At 35.4% G+C, this 23748-nt stretch overlaps 1 protein-coding gene across 6 annotated transcripts in view; it reads left to right on the plus strand.

The window, feature by feature from the left end:
- Nucleotides 1–23748, plus strand: part of HIPK2 (homeodomain interacting protein kinase 2) — a 279859-nt gene that overhangs the window by 19798 nt on the left and 236313 nt on the right. Inside the window, exon 1 of one of the 6 annotated variants that reach the window (XM_051963525.1) lies at nt 5938–6077. The exons of the other annotated variants lie outside the window; for them this stretch is intronic. The gene's annotated coding sequence lies outside the window, so the exon portion shown is untranslated. Of the gene's footprint in view, nt 1–5937; nt 6078–23748 lie in introns of those variants that run through there. 6 annotated transcript variants of the gene reach the window in all.

Consider the following 23748-nt stretch of genomic DNA (forward strand, 5'->3'; position numbering starts at 1 on the left):
TCAACATATCAACCCCATCAACAGTGGGTGACAAGAGATCTGCAGTCCCTGATGCACCCAAAAGAATACAGAATGGTTTCATAAATTGTCAACAAAGACACAGATATAACAGTGTTGACATAGTTTCAAGGTAACACAAAAACTAACATACAGAGATAACCAGATTTCCACTCTGCCATAGAGATCTTACCTGGCTCTGATTTTCCACTCTTCCAAAACACATAGTTCAACTACCATACTATTATTGGGTACTAACATTGGCCTAGAAGTCTAGGATCTCCTCATTACTCTTTCCTGCCTATATGTAATCTTAGAGTGCTAGTGAGGACTTTTTGCTAGAGTAGCTGCCTATTTGTCCACAGGCCAACTGCATTGTCCTCCTGATTATGGCATCAACAAATAAGGTAGAATGGAATTAGGGCAAATGACAGAGTCATATAAGATGCTTTAACAACATCTAAAAAGAAAGTGATCATTTTCAGTCAGAGAAATCTGTAAGGGCTTTATGGAGGTAGAGCTGGGTCTTGATGAGAAGGATTTCACCAGGTGGAGTGGAGGAGATTATGTGTTACAGCGTGTGTGAATGCATGAAAGTGGGAGCCTAGGATGATATCAAGGAAAAAGAATATGATGAAATAGATACACATGGACCACCATGTAACTGCAACGCAAAATGTTAGATGTGTAGTTAAGGATAAAGGGAAATACTACTAGGGTTAGGGTGCCAGATTGCTGAGGGTATTTTTTAAAATTTATTTTTAATAAACATTGTTCTATGACTCATGTTGGGAGAGAAAGCAAAAGGAAAAAACCATGGGAGAGAAATGAACATAGCATGTGTTGATTTATATTCAATCTCTATAGTTTTTTTTTTTTTTTTTCTGGATGCAGATGGCATTTTTTGTCCAGAGTCTATTGGGATTGCTTTCAATGACTGAAACACTGAGAAAAAGAACCAAGTCTTTTGTAGTTGATCATCACACTTTCTTGTTGTTATTTGTGTACAATATATTCCTGGTTCTGCTTGTTTCATTCAGCATGAGTTCATGTAAATCTTTCCAGACTTTTCTAAAATCACCCTGTTCATCATTTTATAGAACAATAATACTCCCATTACCTTCATATATACCACAACTTATTCAGCCGTTCCCCAATTGATGAGTATCTACTCATTTTCCAATTCTTTGTTCCCACAAAAAGAGCTGCTATAAACATTTTGCACCTGTGGGTTCTATTCCCTCCTTTATGATTTCCTTGGGATACAGTAATGGCATTGCTGAATCAAAGGGTATGCAGTTATAGCCCTTTGGATGTCGAGAGTCTTAAATTAAGCAAGGCTGTTATAATTATTAAGAACCTGAAATAAAGTGGTGGTAGTGTGAATGGAAATGAGAAATTATATATAGGCTATCTTGTGGAAGTGAAATTGATAGAATTTGGCAAATCTTTTGGCTGCGATAATAAGATAATGGCTAGATATGATTTTAGTCTGATAGGGGGAGAAGTGATGGAATAAATAGAAATGGCCAAGGTATTAGGAGAGATACATTTTGGCAGAATATGGTATATATTTTGAACATTTAGAATTTGAGTTGCAAGTGGTCTTTTAAATGGCCAATTGGTATTTGAAAATTGGAGCTGCTGCTCCTAAGAGATTGAGACTGGATGTATAGATTTGGGAGTTCTGTGCTTAAAGGTGATATTTGAAACATAGGCGTGGATGAGATAGCCAAGAAAAAAAATCTTCGAGGGAATCAGAGAGGAAATAAACTTGATATATAGGTGAAAGACGATGAAAGAATTGGTAGGAAAACCAGGAATGAATAGTGTCATGCAAATCAGAGAAGGAAGGATTATTAAAAAATAGGGATGATCAGTAGTATGTTTCAGAAAAATTAAAGAGATTGAGGGACTACGAGAAGACTTGTTAAATTTGGCTATTACATGAGTAGTCACAGGCATTCAAATGGCACTATTCTTATGCTCATTAGCCACAATTATTAAACTTTTGGGGGGTTTTGGGGGAGAGGGACCTCCCTTACGTCTTAAGATAGAAAAAAGGGGGGTAAAAGAGAAGAGCAATTGGGGGGGCAAGAGTTGTGAGAGTGGGATTCATGGTGTTAAAGAAGATGAATTTCTTTGTGGGAGGAAGAGATTGCTTGAGGTGGAGTTAACTGACTCGTAAGCAATGAAAATGGAAGAGAGCAAAGTGCATATTACATATAGATTCTTGAAAGGGAAGAAATGAGCTATAAAGTTTCCAGTATTAGTGACATGGTGATCACATCAACCCAAGATATTGGAGGAGAGAGTCACTGTGTAACTGCCATTTGTAGTTCTGGGATATTTATAAATTTAGTATTTGGAATTTAGAGGACTACCTCTATCAGGTTAATTATTATTCTTTCATTCAATTTTTTTGATTGGATCTTTTAAATTTCATTCTAATGAAATCATAGATCTACTCTATCTTTTTAAGATTTAATCAAGAAACACCTCAGATCTTTTATGTGGATACAAAAATATTTCAGTAGGTATAAGGAGTAGGAAAACCAAGCTTTAGAGCCTAGTCTTGCTGCTTTTGTTTTGTGAATCTGAGAATTTTATCTCCCTGTATTTTAGTTTCTCACTCCTTTAAAAGATAACATTAAGGTCATAAAAGATTGATTCAACAGTAGTGGTAATATTTGTGTTAAGTTTTTTAAAAAGGTCCAAAAATGAACAATGTTCATTCTTCCCTCAGGATAGCTTATATCAACACTTTGTGCATATTTAAAACAGAAGTTCCCACTATGGTTATTTTTTCTTAAAACTTTTTTTGTTCAGGTTTTTGCCTCTCAACATCATACTTAATTTCCATGTGTGAATAACAAAAAATATGACTTGTTCTCTTCCCTCTTCTCCCTCAGCCCCTACCATTGGCCACTCTGCAATAATAGAAGTTAGCAGTGAAGACTTCTTTGATGGAAAGTCATTCAGTTTTCTTCTTTTTTATGTTAATAATGTTTACTATTTGCTGATTGATTTCTCCAAATTTCTGGAAAATCACCTTCTAATTGAAGAGCCCTAATTTTGGTTAGTATACCACCTAGAATCATTCTGCATATTAATGGAATGATATTGTTGTGCCTATATGTAGCATTGTTTTTCTTGTTTGTCTTGGTTTTGACTTTTAATTGTGTCTGAAATGTTTTTACTCCATTACTGGGAATTCTTCCCTGTGACCCCTAAAATATAATAGGATACAAAATGTATGCTGTCTTATAGAACTCCAGCCCTACTACTATTCAACAAGCATTTATAAAGTGCTTATTTTGTGCACTGTGCTAGGAACTAGAGAGACAACGAAGAAAAATGACAACATCCTGTTCTTCTGGAGATTACAGAAGGAGATTAATAGAACTGAGCCGTATACAAATACGTATGATGCAAGGTAAATAAGGATAAAAGAGAAACAGGCAAAGAAATATGAGAAATTTGATGATTCTGAAATAACTCTCAGCTGGAGTGGTTTGGGATAGAAATATCAGAGAAGACTTCATGAATGAGATGACATCTGAGCTAAATCTTGACGAGAGGATCCATTAAATGGATGAATATCTAAGAAAGTTTTTTCCAGCTATGGGGCATAGAGTTAGCAAAGCCATGAAAACAGAAGACAATGGGATATGAACTACTCGTGCACTGCTGTGCAGTTTGTCTAAACATTGCATGTATTAAAGGAAGTAGCATGAAGTAAGACTGGAAAGGTAGTTAGAGTCAGATTGCAGAAGATTTTGATTGCAGAATCAGAAGGTTTTTTTTTTATTTGGTAAGTAATGGAGAGTCACTAAGGATTTTTGAATAGAGGGAAAATAGGATCAGGATGAAAGGTTATTTAGGGGCTAAGTAGATAGTTTGGAATGGGATTAGACTCAAGGTTGGAAAAACAATTAGGAGACTATTACAAAAGTTTAGATGAGAAGAAATAAGGGCCTTAGTGTAGTAGAAGTGTACAAGACTGGATGAGAAGATAGTACAAATTCAGAAACTGGAGGACAATTTGTTGATGAGGTACATAGAATTGAAAGGAGGCTAATTCAGAGGGATTGAGGAAGCATGTTGTGACTGTTAAGAATGAGAAAAGGAAGTGAAAGGGATTGGTATAATATTCAGTGGTGAAGACTATAGGAGGGGTTCAGTTTAAGTTTTGCTTATTGTTGCCTATTGAAGATCAAGAAGCAGGGGAGAACAATTGATTTAGATAGTACCTGAGAATGGGATATATGAATACTTGGACCATGGCTTTAAAAAAAAGAAAAGATATGATGAAATACATCTAAACAAAAAGGGCTGTGTCTTTTTTAAAGGACTTTTGGGGGAAAAAAATGATAAAAGGAGAAACTGCTTATGTATATCCACCAAGCTAGACAATTAAGGAAGAACAGTTGGAATATTCAGAAATTTGTAGGAAACAAAATCCAAGAAAGAATTAAATAAGAAAAACTAGTTTCAAACATTTTTATACAAGTGCCCTGATTTTAAGCAATAAGGTAGAAGAAGTAGAAATTCTAAGATAATAAGGCAAATTTGACTTGATGAATGTCACTAAAGCTTGACAGGATGAAACCTATGACTGGAATAAATATACCTTATTCAAAAGTAACAGGTTAAGTAAGGGAGATGGGCAGAAGGGGTAAGTAGCATTGTGTATTAAGAAGGTATAATCTTATAAAGAAATTGATGAAGGAAGCATGGTAGATAACATTAGGTAGAGAACATGGTAGATAACAAAGATCAATGGAGATAAAAATAGGAAGTGATTTTATATCAGAATATACGGTAGACCCTTTGAAAAGAAAATATTTCACAAAATTAGCACAAAGGGACATAATAGGAGACTTCAGTTATACAGATATCTGCTTGGGCTATCTCTGCCAGAAGCAGAGCAACTAATAACTTCTTGACTTGTCTTAATGATAACTTTATCCATCAGAAGGAACCAATCAGGAGAAGAGCTATGCTTGATCTGATTCTTACTAACAGAATGGAACTGGTTTTTGGGTAGAAAATGATGGGACTCTTAGGCATATAAGTGTTCATTCCCATTTAGAATTGTGATAGAGAAGGAAAGTCATACCAGGAATAGTCTATCATGGATTTTACATTTTGGGAAAGCAGATTTAAAGTGGTTTTGGAGGAAGGATAGGTATATACTAAATGTGCTAAAAATCTTACACTATATGAAAGATGACAAATTTCTTGAGAAATTCCCAAAAATAAAATTCTGAAGACTTAGAGAAACAATTTCAATGATGTACATGCACATCAATCAACAGAAACAATTTCAATGATGTACATGCACATCAATCAACTTAGATTTTTTTAAGCTACCTATAGTCCAAGCATGGTGGCACATGTCTTTAGTCCTTTGCTGGCAAGGTTGAGGTTGGTGGATCTCCTGAGTTCAGGAGTTCTAAGCTGCAATAAGGCTAAAGTCAAATAAGTGTCATCACTAAGTCTAGCACCAATGTATTGCTCCTGGAGAAGACCAGAGGTGAAGATCATAGGGGCTCAGGTTAATTTGTGCTTTTTATTGCCTAAAGAAGACTAAGAAGCAGATGAGCTACTGAGCAACCTAAGGAGAGACTAGCTGGTCCAGCTGTAAAAATGTAGACCCTTAAAAGCTTCTATACCGATTAGCATTGGGATCAGACACGTGAGCGGCTACTATAGTTCCAGCCTGGAGGTGAGATAAAGAAATAATCTTAGAGAAAATGTATGGAAGGTTAGGTCAGGTAACAGAGGAAGAACATAAGAACATGGATAGCACAGCCTGGCAAACATAGTTCTAGGAGTGCTAAAGCACAGAATTAGATGAGTCTATGAGGGAAATTAAGGTTAACAAAAAGGGTTTGTGTTTTTTTTTAAAGCTATGTTGGAGGAAAAAGGAAGATCAAAGAAGGGATAAGACTGCCGCTTGGTGTGGATGGGATGATGACAACAGAGAGAAGGCAGAGCTACCACATTCTTATTTTGCTTCTGTCTGCCAAGGAGAATGACCTTTGCATTGGAAATGACAGAACAAAAATGATTAAGTGAGTTGAAACTCAAAGATAAGTAAGGAGAGAGTAAGAATGCACTTCATTGTCTTCTACAAATTCAGCTTGCTTGGCTCAATTGAACTACATCTTTGGGTACTGAAAGAAATGAGCCACAATCAGTGATACTTGAAAGAGCATGTGTCAATTTTCATAAGAAGGGAAGAAAATATAGTCTGCAAACCCTAGGCCAGTGAGTGTGACCTTGATTCAGTTCATCAGCAAGTAATTAAGCACCTACTATGTCCTAGGTACTGTGCTAAGTTCTGAGGATACAAAGAAAGACAAAACATAGTCTGCTTTCAAGAAGCTCACAATCTAATGGGGTTGGAGGTCAGAGACGGCATGGAAACAACCGTGTACAAATGATATATGCATGATAGACTGGAGTGAATAGCCCATGGGAAGGAACTAGAATTTAAAAGATTGGGAAAAACTTTTTGTAGATGGTTGGGATTTTGGCTGGGACTTGAAGGAAGCAAGGGAAGCCAAGAAGTAGAGATGAGGAAGGAGAGCAATCCAGACTTAGGGGACAGCCTGTGAAAATTAACAGTCAGGAGAAATGGTTTTTTGTGCAAGGAAAAGCAAAGAGGCCAATATCATTGGATTATAGAATACATGGGAGAGAGGGAGGAAGAAGAATAAGGCATAAAAAAGCCGGAAAGGAAGGGCAGGGTTTTAGAGATGTGAGATTAGAGATTTTTAAATAGGGAAGTAGAACATGGTAGATCCATGCTTTAAGAAGATCATTTTGCTAGCTGAGTGGAGAATGCATTATAGCGAGTAGAGACCTGAGGTGGGCAGACTAACCAGCAAGCTATTGTGATAGTCCAGGTGTGAGGTGATAAGGGCCTACACCAATTTGCTGGCAGTGTCAGAGGCAAGAAAGGAATTTGTAAAAAAGATGTTACTAAGGTAAAACTGTCAGGATTTGGCAATAGATTGAACTTAGGACATTTTGATTGCAAGCCTGAGTGGTATCCTTGACAGTGATATGGAAGTTTCAAAGAGAGAAAGGGAGATCATGAGTTCAGTTTAGGACATGCTGACTTTATTTTTGTTATTATTATTATTATTATTATAGCTTTTTATTTACAAAACATATGCATGAGTAATTTCTCAACTTTGACCCTTGCAAAACCTTTTGTTCCAAATTTTCCCCTTCTTCCCCTGTCCCTTCCCCTAGATAGTAGGTAGTCCAATACATGTTAAATATGTTAAAGTATATGTTAAATCCAAAATATATATATGAACCTATTTTGACCTTATCTTGATGTATGGTGTTAAGTATGGGTCAATGCCTAGTTTCTGCTATACTAATTTCCAGTTTTCCCAGCAGTTTTTGTTAAATAGTGAATTCTTGAGAAACTTGGGTGAGAGCAGTTTTAGTTGAATAAGATTAGAATGTAGACTACAGAAAGTTAAGAGAATGAGTAGAAAGGAATAGGGAAAGGGACATATAGGGTAGATGGTCTTTTCAAGGAATGTAGTCAAAAAAGGAAGAAGAGATATAGGAAAAAGCTAATCAGCTCAAGTAAGGGTTTTTTTGGAAAATGGGGGGAAATAAATTGGAAGACAGTAGGAAGTAGCCATTAGATTAGACAGAGAAGATTGAAGATCTCTTGATTGAAGAAGATTGAAGATAAGTGAAAGTGGGTATGATAGTGAAGGGAATATGATGGAAGAATTTTCCTGGGCAAAGAAAAAGGGCCACCTCTTCATGTGAAATGGGTGAGAGGAGATCCAGGATTCAGATATGGACACCTGGGTGATGGAAGAGGAAAAGGAAAGAAGGGATTCTCAATGAATGACCTCAAATTTTCTTTTCAGTGAATGATTTGAGGGTTTTTCTTTTTTATTTTTTTTCCTCCCACTGAATGTGAGGCAGGCTCAGCTTGATGGCTAATCCTGGATAAATTCTGTAATAGAGTATTAAAATGATAATAAGCATCTAGAAAACAAATTATTATAAAGAACCAGCATGATTTCATTAGAGAAAAGTATGATTGACTAACCTTATTTTATTTTTATTTTTCCAAACTGGCCAAATGTTTGGAATCAAGGAGTAGACATTGATAGTTCAGTGTATATCAGTGTAGTAGAAGGTCTTTAGTGGAATGTTGTAATATTCTCTTTAAAATGTAATGTTCTCTTATTGAGGTTTTCTTGGGGTCTCTGGAGGCAACCTTCGTTTCAGTTCAGTAATCACCACAAGTGCAACCAAGGATTAAGATCCAAATCTTTTATTGTCTCTTTCAAAGTCTTGTCTCTTTTCCTGCAGCCAGGTTAGCTTTCCTGGGGCTGGGCAGCTTTCTGGAGAGCCTTTCATTCTGGCCTTGGTTCCGAGAGCTTGAGCTCCCACCTGCCTTCTCTGCCCTCTGAATCTCCCTGACTTCCAAGGGTTTGTCCTTCACCCTCCTGCCACCACAAAGGTGGAAGATGGAATGAATTTGTCTCAGCCTCGGAGAGCTTTTAGTGCGCTTGTCCTCTCTGGCCCTGAGAGCTTCTCCTTATATCCCCCACACTGAGTATATATTATATCACTAGGAAACCATTATTTGTTGTAGGATTAAATTAGTGCTGAACTAGATTTCACCATTGTCTCCTCAATTCCACTTAGTACCTTGTTTCAATTTCTGGCCCATAATATCTCCTTGTAGGATTAAATCAATCATACTGAACCATGCTAAATTAGGTAACTATTGTCTCTGGCAATTCCACTGACTTAGTACTTTGTAAGAATCCTTTGTTTCAAGTTCAGAGTTCTGGCCCATAACAGAATGTTCCAAGAATCTATGTTTTCTATGTGTGTTTTTGTTTTTTTTAATTTTATAGATGTATTGTTTTTACATTTTAAACAATTCCAGGTGAGGCTGATAGGTGGCATAGTAAATACAGAACTAGACTCAGAGTCAGGAAGACTGGAGTTCATTTAATCCAGCCTCAGGCACTTTATTAGCTGTGTCACTTTGGACAAAACATTTAACCACTGTCTCAGATTCCTAATCTGTAAAGTGGAGAAAATAAACCTCTAAGGATTGTGAGAATAAGATGAACTAATATTTATAAAATACTTTGCAAACTTTAAAGCACTATATAAATGGTGACTGTTATTATCATTTAATTTACTCAAAACACGGGCAGCTAGGTGGCGCAGTGGATAGAGCACCAGCCCTGAAGTCAGGAGGACCTGAGTTCAAATCTGGCCTCAGACACTGTCTAGCTGTGTGACCCTGGGCAAGGCACTTAACCCCAATTGCCTAAAAAAAAAAAATTTACTCAAAACACTTTATAATAATTATTATTATCTCCATTCTGTTAGCTATATCCTGGTTGTTTACTTTACTCTGTTATCAGTTCATATAAATTTTTCCATATCTCATTAAAGTTAATCTAATTTCTCATTTCTTGGCATTCATATGCCATAATTCATCCAGCTCTTCCTTATTTGGTAGGCATCCCTTTAATCTATAATTTTTTTTTTGCCACCACAAAAAGAGCTACTATGAGTAGTTTTATACAGAGAATCTTTTATTCAGAGAAACTTGCTGCTAAGATTTTCTCCCATTTTTGTTTCCTTTTTCATCTCAGCTTTGTTGTATTTGTTTATTTTTAAAAATTGGATTTTATGAAATCAGTTATTTTGCTTTCTATGAATAGAAAATAAAGAATCATTTCCCTTGTTTGGTCATGATCTTTTCTTGTATCTATACATCTGGTAGGTAATTTTACCATTTTTAAAAAAATTGTTTCTGATGTGACTTTAAAAAAATTAAATCATATATCCATTTGGAGCTTATCTTGGTATATATTTTTAACATGTTGGAAAAAATTAATTTCTTTCATATTGCTGTACAATTTTCCCAGCAGTTTTTATCAAATAGTAACTTCTTATCCCCAAACCTAGGATGGTTATGTTTATTAGATACATCATCTTCTGTATATTGTGTATCTAATCAGTTCCACTGATTAATGCCTTTTTTTTTTTTTCTAAATCAGTACCAAATTGTTTTGAGGATTACTACTTTTTAATACAGTTTGGGATCAGGCACTATTAGGCCCTCTTTGTTCCCACTTTTTTTTTTTTTTTCATTTTTCCCTTGAGATACTTGATTTTTGTTTGTTTGTTTGTTTCCATGTTAATTTCAGTATTATTTATTTCTGATTTTATACTAAAGTAATCATTTGGTAGCTTGATTGGTATGACATTGAATAAATCATTCCTATTGCATTTAATGTTTTTATCAGTAATTCTGATAAAGGCACAGAAGACACGGTCATCAGATTTGTAGGTAACATAATTTCCACAAAGATCTTGACAATCTAGTGAGTTCTGATCTCATCAAAGAAAAATGCAATGGGTATAAATGCAGCTTTACACTTTTGCTTAAGAAACTGACTTTACAAATACAGTATCAAGATGGTATAGTTAGAAAGCAATTGAAAAAAATCTGAGGATTTTAGTGAACTGTGTGTTCAGTGACTCAGTATGATGTAGAACTAAAAATGCTAATAGTGATATTGAGCTTCAGTAAGAGAGTTATAGCTTTCAGGAACAAGAACATCACCATCTCTGTACTCTGCTGTGGTTATGCCACTTTTGTAGTATAGTATTCACTCCTATCAATACTACATTTTAAGGACATTAATGAGCTGAAGTTTATCCAGAGTAGATCAACCCAAGTAGTGATGAACTTTGAGTCTATATCATCAGGATCATTTGAAGTGACCTGGAGAAGAGAAAATTCAGGAAGGGATGATACATGTATTCAAGTAGTTGAAAGGTCATCTTGTGGAAGAGATTCATTCTGTTTGGTCACAGAAAGTAAAATCAAGAACAGTGAATGGAAGTTGGAAGAATATAAATTTAGGTTTGATTTTAGAGGGGGAAAAATTTCTAACTTAGAGCTATGAAAAAATGGAATGGACCTCTCATTGATAGAATCCAAAATGATCACTTACTAGATATATTAAATTAGGAATTCCTTTAAAATATGAATTGGACTAGATGACCACTAAGGTCTGTTGCAATTCTAAAATTCTGTGATTCCAAGTCAAATATGATTCCAGGGTTATAAATGAGATTGATGGTGACATGGAGAAGAATAGTTAGAGGAAAGGGCAGATTTTTCCAGGAGAAGATAATGTGCTTAATTTTGGACATGCTGAGTTTAAGATATTGGTGGGCCATTTAATCTACCTTCAAAGAGTTCACAGATTGTGAGAGAATGGGGGAAGACACTGTATTTTTTTTAAAAAGCTGAAAGGTATGTAGGATGGGGATATAGAGATAGGGAGGTGTACCCAAGCAAGGGCATGATGAAGTCCAAAAAAATTTGGCCCAAGTAGGAATGTAGAATGGCTGGCTTGGAGTATCTGGAGGAGTTGTCTGAGGTTCATCTTGTACTCATTCCAGTAAGTAGGAAGGAGGGGCTGCAGGTACCAAGGGTACCTGAGGAGACACGGGTCAAGGCTGATTTGGTATATTTTTGGAGACCATGATGAAGTTCAAAAGTAAAGCAGAGAGACTAAATTCCAGAGCAAAGGATTAACATGAGAATCTATTGCTTTCTAGTCTTGTAGTTTAGATTTGAGACTAGGCAGTACATGATGCAGTAGGTAAAGTATTCTGACTCTCTAAGCACAGGACTTGGGCTCAAATTAGGCCTCTGATATTTACTACCTCTGTGACCATAGGCAAGTTATTTAACTTTCTTATCATTTATAAAGTGAAAGGCTAAACTATATGGCCTCTCAGGTCATTTCCAGCTCTCAATCTAGGATTGTATGATTCTAGATAACTTTTGTTTCAGTTTTCAAAGAGAACCTCTTAAAAGGATTTAGTTCTGGGGTAATTAAGATCTTATTCTTAATTTAGACATAGCAAATTTTGGTTCTTGAGACCTCTCCTTCTATATTTCTACATGCCTGTGATATATCTAACTGTATTTTGACATCTGTCTATGAAGCAAGATAGGGAACCCAAGAGACTGGAGTGGTAACCCACATACTCCTGAATAGCCCTGTAGCTATTCAGTTCAACCTTTAATACAGGAAAGCAGCCAACCTTGTTTCCCAGAATATTATCTCCCTGAATGGGGTAATCTGCCTTAAACACTTTCTCAGCTGGCATATTCATAACTTCACTGTTTGGATATTTAAAGAGACAGGCTCTACTTTTCCTAGTCCTCAGCTTGGATCAGACCATTAGAGGACTGACTGAGATCCAAAGAACTTTTTAATTGATTTCAGTGTATTAAATGGGTGCTGCCTCATTTATTGAGGACCTCCAAAGCTTCACAGTGACAATCTCCAAGAGTCTGAGTCTTGAAACACAAATAATTTTGAAATTTTTTTATTGTTAATCCTTCACCTTATAAAAATATTACATCTCGTTTATCATAGTTGATTACTTGTAGATCTAAAAGCCTTTTCCCTTCAGATAAACTGATACTTGGTCTGGGAATTTTTTCTCCTCCTAATATGTCAAAAAATCAGAATTTATTTTAGAAAGCATTGCAATTTTTGGAGAATGGTTGAGTAAATTGTGGTATATGAACGTTATGGAATATTATTGTTCTGTAAGGAACGACCAGCAGGATGAATACAGAGAGGACTGGCGAGACTTACATGAACTGATGCTGAGTGAAATGAGCAGAACCAGGAGATCATTATATACCTCAACAATGATACTGTTTGGAGGATGTATTCTGATGGAAGTGGACCTCTTTGATAAAGAGAGCCTTAATTGATCAAAGATGGACAGAAGCAGCTACACCCAGAGAAAGAACACTGGAAATGAATATAAACTGCTTGCATTAATGTTTTTCCTCCCGGGTTATTTATACCTTCTGAATTCAATTCTCCCTGTGCAACAAGAAAACTGTTCAGTTCTGCACACATATGCTGTATCTAGGATATACTGCAACCCATTCAACATGTAAAGGACTCTTGCCATCTAGGGGAAGGGGTGGAGGGAGGGAGGGGAAAAATTGGAATAGAAATGAATGCAAGGGATAATGCTGTAAAAAATTACCCTGGCATGTGTTCTATCAATAAAAAATTATTAAAAAAAAAAAAAAAAGAAAGCATTGCAATTTGATCTTTCTCTAGATCATTCCCTTACCACAACTCTTTTGTAGCTTTCCCTTTTAGTCTCAAATGTAATGTATAGTGTTTATATGTCTGAAGAATACTTTCTGGCTACATCCAGTAGCAGAATGTGACAGAAATCATATGAAATGCTTTCCTTTCTTCATTATCAGGGTAGTCCCATCGATATAGCTCCTTGAGACTGACTCAACTAGATACCTATGATTTTCTTGCTGGTTATTCTGGTCAAAACAAAATTTATTCTACAGAGCATCCAATTATAACAGAACTGTTGGTTTTTATTTTTAAAAAATTTATTGATATCTTTTTTTTTACATCATTCTCATTTCCAAATAGATTTCTCCTTCTACTCTACTCAGAGAATCATCCATTAAAGCAATTCAGCAAAATTGACTAAATGCATCAACCAAATCTGACAATGTAGATAATGTTCCACATCTAAAGTCTCTAAAAAAGAAAGAAGAAAAATACATGTTCTATTTTCTTCTTTGGGAATAAGCTTGCTCATAATTTTACATTGTGCATTTTCCTTTTAATTATTGTTTTTTCCATTATTCTCATTGTGTAGGGTTTTTTTTTTCTGTTTCTGCATCAGTTCATAGATGTTTTCCCATGTTTCTTTAAATTCTTCATATTCATTGTTTCCTATGACACAGTACTATCTTACTGCAGTCATGTATGGCAATTTGTTCAGCCAGTCCCCAGCTGATAGGTGTCTACTTTTGTTTCCAGTTTCTTGCTACTATAATAAGTCCTGCTGTGAAATGAAGAGAATAAGGTTTGGGGGTTTGAGTAGGGAGTTAGAAGCTCTCTAGACATAAAGGATCTATAAAAGTGAGTGGTAGTGCCAAAGGCACAAGGAGTTAAGAAGCTGTGGTGGAAGAAAAGGAAATGATTAGGTGGAAACTGTAAATTTTAGCCAGCTGCAATTCCCTGCTGTGCTATAGGGCCTGCCTCCATGGGGATGTCATTCCCTTATATCTTTCTAGGCTCTCAACAGTCTTTAAAAAAATTTGATGGATTTTTTCCCCATAAAAACATGTCTCAAAGCATTCCCTATCTGAAAAACCATTCATGTTTGATCATTGCTTACCAAACCATACTGAAACTCTGTAGTTAGACATTTAAAGTCTTCACAATGTAACCCCAGCATATTTTGCTCTATTCAGTCCATCCCTTCTTCAAACTTTCCTGTTTCTGGCAAAGATACCAGTATTCTTCCAGTTCATGCCCTTGGCATTCTCCTTTACCACATAAATCTACTCATTTGCCAAATCTTTCTCCTTTTACAAGATCTCTTACATGCCATTCCTCCTTTCTGCTCACACAGCCCTTGTCACATGCTCTCTCTTGGATTATTTCAGTGGTCTTGCCTCAAATTTATCTCTCCACTCTAGTCCATTCTACATATTGCTGCCAAAGTGATTTTTCCTTAAGCACAGTTCTGACTATAACATTGTCCTACTCGGTAAATTCCAAGGACGACTTCTTGTATCTCAGATAAAATAAAAACTCCTCTGTTTCATTTTTAAAAACTTTCACAAGTTGATATCAATCTCTCTTTTCAGTTCAGCATATGTTATTTCTCTGATGTTCTCTATTATAGCCAAACTGTCCCTATCTTGGGTCCTCACATATAACATTTCTTTCCTTTCTCCAAGATATGTATTCCCTTCATGCCTTCAATGCACTTTTCTCATGTCCATCTTATAGAACCCCTTTCTTCCTTTAAGACTCAACTCAAACATCACTCTATGGTTGCCTTTTGTAATACCCCTAATCACTACATCCAGGTCCATTTCCAGTCATCCTGATCTATATCTGTCATTAGAACCAGATGGTTCTGGAGAGAAAAGTGAGGCAGGTGACCTTGCACTGCCCCCTTATTTCAGTCCAATTCACTTGCATATTATGGCATCCCCTCCCTGATGTCATGGTCCCCTTTGAGAATGAAGCTTCATTTCCCTAATTACTTTGTGTACATTTGTATTTCTCTTTATATTTAGAGGCTGTGTGGTATAGTGACTGGAGAGGTAGTATGGTAGGTAGACAGAAAGACCTAAGCAGGCCTCTTTTCTGAAAAATACTGACTAAGGGAGCCTGGCAAGTACTTGGCATCTAGGTTCTTAGACAGTAAGTTGCCAAGCATATGTTGCTCCATATTGACAGAAGGGACTTCTTCCCTGTGGAGCTCCTTGTACCAATGAAATCGCAGATTCAGTCCCTTTTTCCATCTCCTTTCTTTATATTCCTGCTGTCTGTTCTTCTACAGGGTGGGATGTTTCCTATATAGAATGGAAATTTCTTGATTACAGGGATTTTTTCCTTCTTTGCATTTTTATCCTCAGTGTCTAGCACAGTGCTTGTCACATGGCAAGTGTTTAACAAATTTGTTGATTGATTGTTTTTAACCCAATTTTCCCAATATAACTTAATATTCTTATACTTCAGACCAATTGAATTATTTCATGTTTCCTAAACATACTTTGAACTTTCTTGTATCCTTATCTTTGTTCTTGCTTTTCTCTCTTGCTGAAAAAAAAACAACCCCAAAACCCAAAACTTTCATTCTGTCACAATTTTATCCATCCTTTAAGATATTGCTACTCTCAAATTGAGGGCTCCAAACTTTTGCTCTTGTCAGTGTACCATACTGGCTCTGGTGCCATTGCTTTCATGAAGCTTTTCCCAGTTCTCCTCAAGTGCTCTTATGACATCAATATATTCTTTTTATTATAGTTATTTGTATACTAGACTTGTTCTACCTGCTAGATGATAAACTTTTTAAGGGTAAGGATTATGTCTGCTTCATTATTTCTTCAATTGTGTGTTATTACACACAGTAAGTATTTAGTGAATATTTGTTGAATTACATTGAATTGAATTATCATGTAGTCAATAAGCATTTATAAATTTCATTCAGGGAGGGTTTACAGATGTAACTTGTTAGTACAAATATAATATAGGAATCACAAAGAAAGTAAAAAAAATTCTTATTTTAAAAAGCTTACATTTTACTGCTAAGTACAAAACATAAGCCAATCAATATAATAATTTCAGGAGGAAGAAATCACTAACAACCAGAGAAGTCAGGAAAGGCTACCTTTTGAAGGTAATGCCTAAGTTAAGTCTTGAAGCAAATATGTCTAAGAGAAAATGGCGATGAAGTACATTATATGGGGGACATCTTGTACAAGGACACAAGGACAGGTGATGAAGTATGGTTTGTGAGGAATAGCAAGAGGGCCAGTTTGGCTAGACATGAGGGCAGAAGAGTAACATAATAATGTTGGAAAAGTAAATTAGAACTAGATTGTGAAGGACTTTAAACTTCAAACAGAAATTTATATTTGATTTTAGAAGTAATAGGGAGCTATTGGAATTAATTGAGTGGAGTATCATGGTCAGATCTATACATTTAGGAATCTGACCAACAGCTGTGTAGAAGGTAGAGATATTGGAGGAAGAAGGGTCCTGAGTCTGGGAGACTACTTAAGAAGGTAGTACAAGAATCCAGCCAAGAGGGGATAAAGACTTGAATTAAGTTAGTATTTATGAAAAGATAGGGAAGGATTCAAGAGAAGATGTGGGGATAGAATCTGTAAGACTTGGCAGTTGGTTGAATATATAAAGAGGATTGAGAAGTCCTGGAACCTGGGTGACTGGAAGGGTGACAGTGCCCTCCAAAGAAATAGGAAAGTTTGTTCTCCTGGATATATTTCTATTTTGTTAGGTTGTTTGGATATTTGAATGTAGTGAGCTTGAGAATGTGGTAAGAGGTCTGGCACTGGAAGGGACCCTCCTCCCCCCATCCAGTTAGTCCAACATCCTCATTTTACAGTTAAGGACTCTGAGGCTTACGAAGGGAAATAACTTGCCCAGGGTTGTGTTGCTAATACATGATAGGGGTGGGATCTACTCCAAGGTTCTTTGTTCTGGGAGTTTGTTACTTTTCACTGTGGAGGGAATTTTCAGGACACCTGGGAAAGAGTTAAGTGGAGGGTTCTCAGGAGCTGGCACTGTTGGAAGATGGAGAGTAAGGGCTGGATTTGGCTGCTGAGGGCCACTGCTGACTTCAGAGCTACTTCCAGAGCAGGAGTGATGGAATGGGCATTTTTTAAAACTTAGGATAAAGGACATATAAGATACAGTTATAGAACAGGCTAGTGTGCTTTTTTGTTACTTTCTTTGTGTTTTTAATGAATAGTAAGGGCTTATGATATATAAGAAGAACATTGTATTCTTCAGAGATGAGCCTTTTGGGCTCTATACTGTTCCAAAAAGGAACTTGGTATTATTGAGAAGTGGCCTAATGAAACAGTTCTCTGTGATTTGTGATATTCCAAAGAGTTGCCCTATCATTCTACTTGGTGTCCTGGGTATCTGTTTATTTACACAATCTGCTTTCCTGTATTTAGATATTTGAATATTCTGCTTCCTTGAATGTTCTACTTCCAGGTGTTTTTGTCTAGAGAACAGAAGGGATGAAACTTGAGATTCATGATGACTAGCACCAGTTAAGTATTTATTGAGTAGCTACTATGTGAGAGACTAGGTTCCTTCATTAGACTGATTATAATTTGTGCTATTTCTCTATATGCCACATGTGAACAGCTTTTACAAGTGGGGAGTATTTCAGGACCTTTTTTTTCTCTACTGCATTTCCATTCTCTCTTTTATTACCCATTTTCTAATAGTAAGGAATTGTCACACAGGGAAACCAGTGCCTGCCATTTCCAGTTATAAATTTTAAAATTTTAATGTTCTTGGCTGCCAGGAGTTAACGACAGGGAAAGTAGAGAGGAAACATTTTGGTTTGCTTTTTAGTAATTCTTTTTGGCCATTGAATGGTTCAGGAATTTTCTAAAGAAACAAAAGAAGCAAACTTCCATTTCTGATAAGGCAGGTTAAGTAAGGCCCTAGTGTAGAAGTGTTATTTATTTAGAGAATGCCATGTAGATAGATGACTTTGATAGTAGTCTTAAGTGTCTAAAACAGGAATAAAATACCAGAAAAATTCAATTCTTCAGGGCCTGATATCTAAATCCTAGAGGACTAAAAATGTTCCCAGAATTATAGAATGGCAGAGCTAGAAAGGACCTTAAAGATTGTCTCATCTTCCTCCTTTATTTTACAGATGAGGAAACTGAGTCCCAGAAAGGGGATCTGATCTGCCTAACATCACATAGTAGACTAGGAGAAGAGGCAGAACTGGGGTTGCCAGCTCTGCAGTCTCACGTTCTGTCCTCTGTACCATGATGTGGCTCAGATGGCTGCAGCGAGGCTAGCCACCACTGTGGAGGATGGAGGATGGGGCCCCAGAGAGCCATCCAAGGAATTATTTAAAACCCTCTGTTCACCTTTTCAGTGTCCATTTCTTCTCAGCAAGAGTGATCTCATCACCGAGTCAGTATCTTCTGATTAGGAGAAGCTTTATGCATTCCTTGTGGAAGATCAGAACTGGAATTTGTGTGTGTATAGGTCTGAGCCCCAAGCAAAGGATGAGCGAGTGGAATATCGTAGATGAAACAAGGAGCAGAGGGAAAGTCTAAAGATCTAGGTTTGAGTCTGGTCAGTCTTTATCTCATCATGTGACTTTTGGCAAGTCACTTAATATTTCTGAAACTCAGTTTCTTGTCTCTGAAATGGGGATATTAACATTTTGCTACCTACTTCACAGGGTTGATGTAAGGAAAATACTTTTTAAATTACAGAGCACTATGTAAATGCAAGCAGTGGCTAGGCATATCTAACCGAAACAGACATTCAGGAGCATCGAGTAGTTGCTTTCTATAAGATCTTTTTTCTCTTGAATTATTATTGTCCCCCTTTCCATAATTTTCTTCCTTTCTGCTTTTCCCTAGAAGTCCTTTTCTTATAAGTATCTATTTTCCTTAAACAGATTATTTTGAGGCAAAGATTTAGCAGGTAAATATGTGACCTGAATGAAGCAATTAAGAAAGCATTCATAATAATGAGAATTAACAGGAATATAGCTATTTGTACTGTACTCTACAGTGTTGCTTTTTCTTTTCCCCTATTACCTGTCAAATAAAATTTAAAACTATTCTCCTGGCATTTAGTGCTCTTCATAATCCTATATCTATGTGGCCTAGCAATCATATCTCATACCACTTCTTTTCTCTTCATTAGCTGAATTGGGCTTCTTTCTATTCCATAAACATATTTTGCAATTTACTGCTCTTGTACCCTACATGTTTATATTCACTACAGCACTTAGTTTAGTCCCTGCACATAGTGGATATTTAAATTCAATTGAACAAAGCCCAGTCAGTCCATACAGAAGTGAATGTTCTTATTAACACTGAAATCTAAGTAACTGAAAAGGATACATATACCCAGAACAACAAGAAATGGATAAATGATAATCATGATTAAAAACAAGAACTGTACACTTTATATCTGTTTTAAAACTTTTTAAGATATTGGGTTCTAAAACAGTTAATGCTAGAAGAGCTTACTAGCCTTTTGGAAAGGAATGTAAGCTGAGATTTTATATTTCTAAATTATATAAGAGGCAGACTGTTAAAGGCAGGTATGTCCAAGCTCTACTTTATCATTGTCTGCAAAATATGGTATTGTTTGTAAGGGAGGAAGAAGAAATGAGATCTTTTAAAAAAAAAAAAAAGATAAAACAACTAAGAAATATCCTGACTAGAAAAGAGAGTTTAAAAGGTTCATATTGGTTATGTACAGAAATAATATGAGTGATCTTTTTGCTTTCTACTTTGTTCAGTGGAAGGCAGAAAAGACAGAACAAGTTTGAGTTTCTTGGAAAAGGAACATTGTGTCCTCTTGTGCTCTCTGAAACAGAAGAGAATATAAAGTTAGAAATTGGGGTTTCTGAGCTCTAGTTCTCGTGAGAATTAAAGGATTATTACTAAGAAACTGATAGCTAACAGCTATAAGAAATTATTTGGAAGAACCTTTGATGTTAAACTGGCTTAAAGTTCTGAAACTTGTAAGTAATCTTTGAGAAGCATCTGAAACAGATAATTCAGGAGAATTAGAGAGATACTTTTCAATTAAATTTAATTTAGTAATATAATAAATAACAGTATATTAATGATTGACAATAGTTAGGAAGAATGAGAAAAAAACCCAAATTATATAGAGAGGTAGCATGGTTTTTAGTGGGCAGAGATTAGAATTTGAAGTCAAGTCTTGGTTCCTGCTGTGAGACCCTGTATAATTCCCTTTACTTCTTAGTATTCTGGGCTAGCGCTTCTTAAAGTTGTTTCACACTGATCCCTTTTTATCTGAGAAATTTTTGCTCAAACTTGTGTATATAAGTATATAAAATAGGTATACAAATCAAACATTTGCTGATAATGAATTATAAAGAAATTTATTTTAAAACAGTTCTTTGGTATTTAATTTTACTATTAAAAAAGAAAGCAAATATGCATACTTCTAAGATAAGTGTGCTTGTTTATTTTTCCATAAATAATTAAATTTTGATGGAATATTTGCTATCTTTTACTGTTGGCAAATTTTTTGGCATCCCTACATGGAGGTTATGACCTACAATTTAAGAAGTTTTGCTTTAGGCAACTCACTAAGCTATAAGATAGAGCTGGTATAAAGGGAATTGTTGATGCTAGTGAAATCTTAGGTTCAGTCTTTAGCCTTTTAAATGTGTTATTTAGAAAAATGTTCTGTATTTTTGTTATGTAAACTTGTTTTAGGGAAAATTAAATGAGAAGTTATGCTAATTTTTAAATTGAGTTAAACTCAGCAAACTTTTATTAAATATCTGCTGTATACAGACTACTTGTGCTAATTGCTAATGTAGACCTGACACTGTTCCTTGCCTTTATGGAACATAAAAATTTTAACCAAATAGTGATAAGATAACTTATTTATAGATAAAGAACTTAAATCAGTGCCAAACAAATATAAACAAGCAGCTGTAATATTAAAGGTGTATGCATTTTATGATAGTGTGGGGAGATAAGTGGGTTATAGGTATGTAAGAAAGAGGGTTGAATGATCAATAAAGCAATCACAACTAAAAATAGTGTGGGGATCTATTATGATGATAATATAGCGATGTCATTACGAAATGGTAGGTGAACAGAGGTATTCTTTCTTATAACCAAAGAAATTTTGTTTTTCTCTCCTCAAGCTTTTTAAATGATAAACCATAGCATAACATATTTGTGTTGCAATCTATGTACATATTTGGTTATTAGGTAACGAGAAAGATTATATTAAATAAATCATGTAATCTTAGGATATAAAGCCATGAGCAGTGATACTGCTTGCTCATGACCTAAGTCAGGTTTTTATTAGAATATGCAATCTTTTGCTAGGGTATTTTGTAGATTATCTTTTCTTTTCTCTCTCAAAGTTCTAAGTTTTTGCTGTTTTTGTGGGGTTTGGGGTTTATTTGTTTGTTTGTTTGGTTCCTGTTAAAGATAAAATGATTGGCCTGAAATGATTTGACTTGAAATGGAGATATATTTGTGGTGTAAGCATCTGTTTGCGGTCACCATCCAGGTACCACAAAGCCATGTAGCATATAATTTTTAACATCCTTTTTCATTATTAATGGAATAATGAAATAGCTTACAGTGCCAAGAAGAATTCTTTTCTCCTTGAGTCTTTGGGCAAGAAAAAATAATGACTTTTGATCTGGGGGTGGAGGAGGGAGGTGGTATTGAGGGAGGAGACAGATAAATCCATCTGTTATAAAGGACCTTTGCTGAGGAAGCAGGAATCTTAAGGAAGTGAGGTGTATCAGTTTTATATAAGAAGAGGAAGATATTTTAGGCAGGTATACCTATTGCTTGAAGAATGCAACTGTTTGCAGAGCCACAGAGGATGTGGCTTTCTAGTTGGAATACCTTTTTGTGGCTAACACTTTGACTTATTACATACATTTTTAGGAGACCAACATAAATCATCACGTTCAATAGAATGAAATTTTCTTGATTCAGAAGCAGAGGATAGCACTTTAAGCAGAAAACAAGGTAGCACTTTAAGCAGAAAACAACACTATCACTAAGTTAATTGTGGGGTAAAAAGATGATTGAAATTATCTAGATTTGTTGGAAAATAGGCTGAAACCAATAAAATTTAACAGGGATTGATGTAAAGTCATAAAATGGTAGGTTTAGATGTTTTCAAATCCAACTTCCTCAATCTATAAATAAGGGAAGGGTTAAGTGGATTGGCCCAAGGTTGACTATTTAGGAAATGTCCAAGGCAAGATTTGAATCAGGTTTTTATGTTGATGCTACTACTATTTACACTGTACAACTCTGGATTGTAAGTCTTGAATTTAGGGTCAAAAATTCAAGTCAAGCAATTAAAAGATAGGGGAAACTTTACCTTGTATCTGCTATTTTCTGTGTCTTGTATCTATGTACCCGTTGCCTTGGACCTCTGGAGTATGCTCTTTTTTGTTCTATTTCTTTTTCTGAGATGGGACTATTTAGGATATTTACTTCTTCCTCTGTTAGTTTGGGCAAGCTATATTTTTGGAAGTATTCTTCTATTTCATTTAAGTTGTCAAATTTATTGGCATAAAGTTGGGCAAAGTAACTCCTAATTATTGCTCTAATTTCCTCTTCGTTAGTGGCGAGTTCTCCCTTTTCATTTTTAAGACTAACAATTTGATTTTCCTCTTTCCTTTTTTTAATCACATTTACTAAGGGTTTGTCTATTTTGTTGGTTTTTTCATAGAACCAACTCTTAGTTTTATTAATTAATTCAATAGTTTTTTTTACTTTCAATTTTATTGATCTCTCCTTTTATTTTTAGAATTTCAAGTTTAGTATTTGACTGGGGGTTTTTATTTGTTCCTTTTCTAGCATTTTTAGTTGCAAGCCCAATTCATTGACCTTCTCTTTCTCTATTTTATGCAAATAGGCCTCTAGAGAAATGAAATTTCCCCTTATTACTGCTTTGGCTGTATCCCATACATTTTGGTATGATGTCTCATTATTATCGTTTTCTTGGGTGAAATTATTAATTATGTCTATGATTTGCTGTTTCACCCAATCATTCTTTAGTATAAGATTATTTAGTTTCCAATTATTTTTTAGTCTGGAGTATGCTCTTCTTGAGGGCAAAAACTGTTTTTGTATTTTCTATGTATCTTAGTACAGTTTTTGAAACATAGTATGTTAGCGCACTCTAGTATCTTTGCCAAGAAAACTTCATTAACATTATGATATATACATAAAGAGTTGAACGTAACAGAACGACTGAACAATAATTCATTTAATAAATGCTAATTGATTGATTGATAGTTCATTTGAAAAACTGGGGTTTTAATTAACCACAAACTCAGTATAAGATAGTTGTGTGACTGATGCAAAAATTAAAATGCAATTTTTGGGTTCTTTCTCAGAAATTTAGTGTTCATATACAGAGAAATAATAACCCCAGTGCGCTCAGCTCAGGTCACATTTGGAGAATTTTGTTCAGCTCTGAGCATCGCATTTCTTTTTATTTATTTATTCACTCATTTATTTATTTATTTCATAGTAATAACTTTTTAAAAAATTATTTGCAAAGATAGTTT

Source organism: Antechinus flavipes, chromosome 5, assembly GCF_016432865.1.
Source record: "Antechinus flavipes isolate AdamAnt ecotype Samford, QLD, Australia chromosome 5, AdamAnt_v2, whole genome shotgun sequence".
In the NCBI taxonomy this organism is placed as follows: Eukaryota; Metazoa; Chordata; class Mammalia; order Dasyuromorphia; family Dasyuridae; genus Antechinus; species Antechinus flavipes.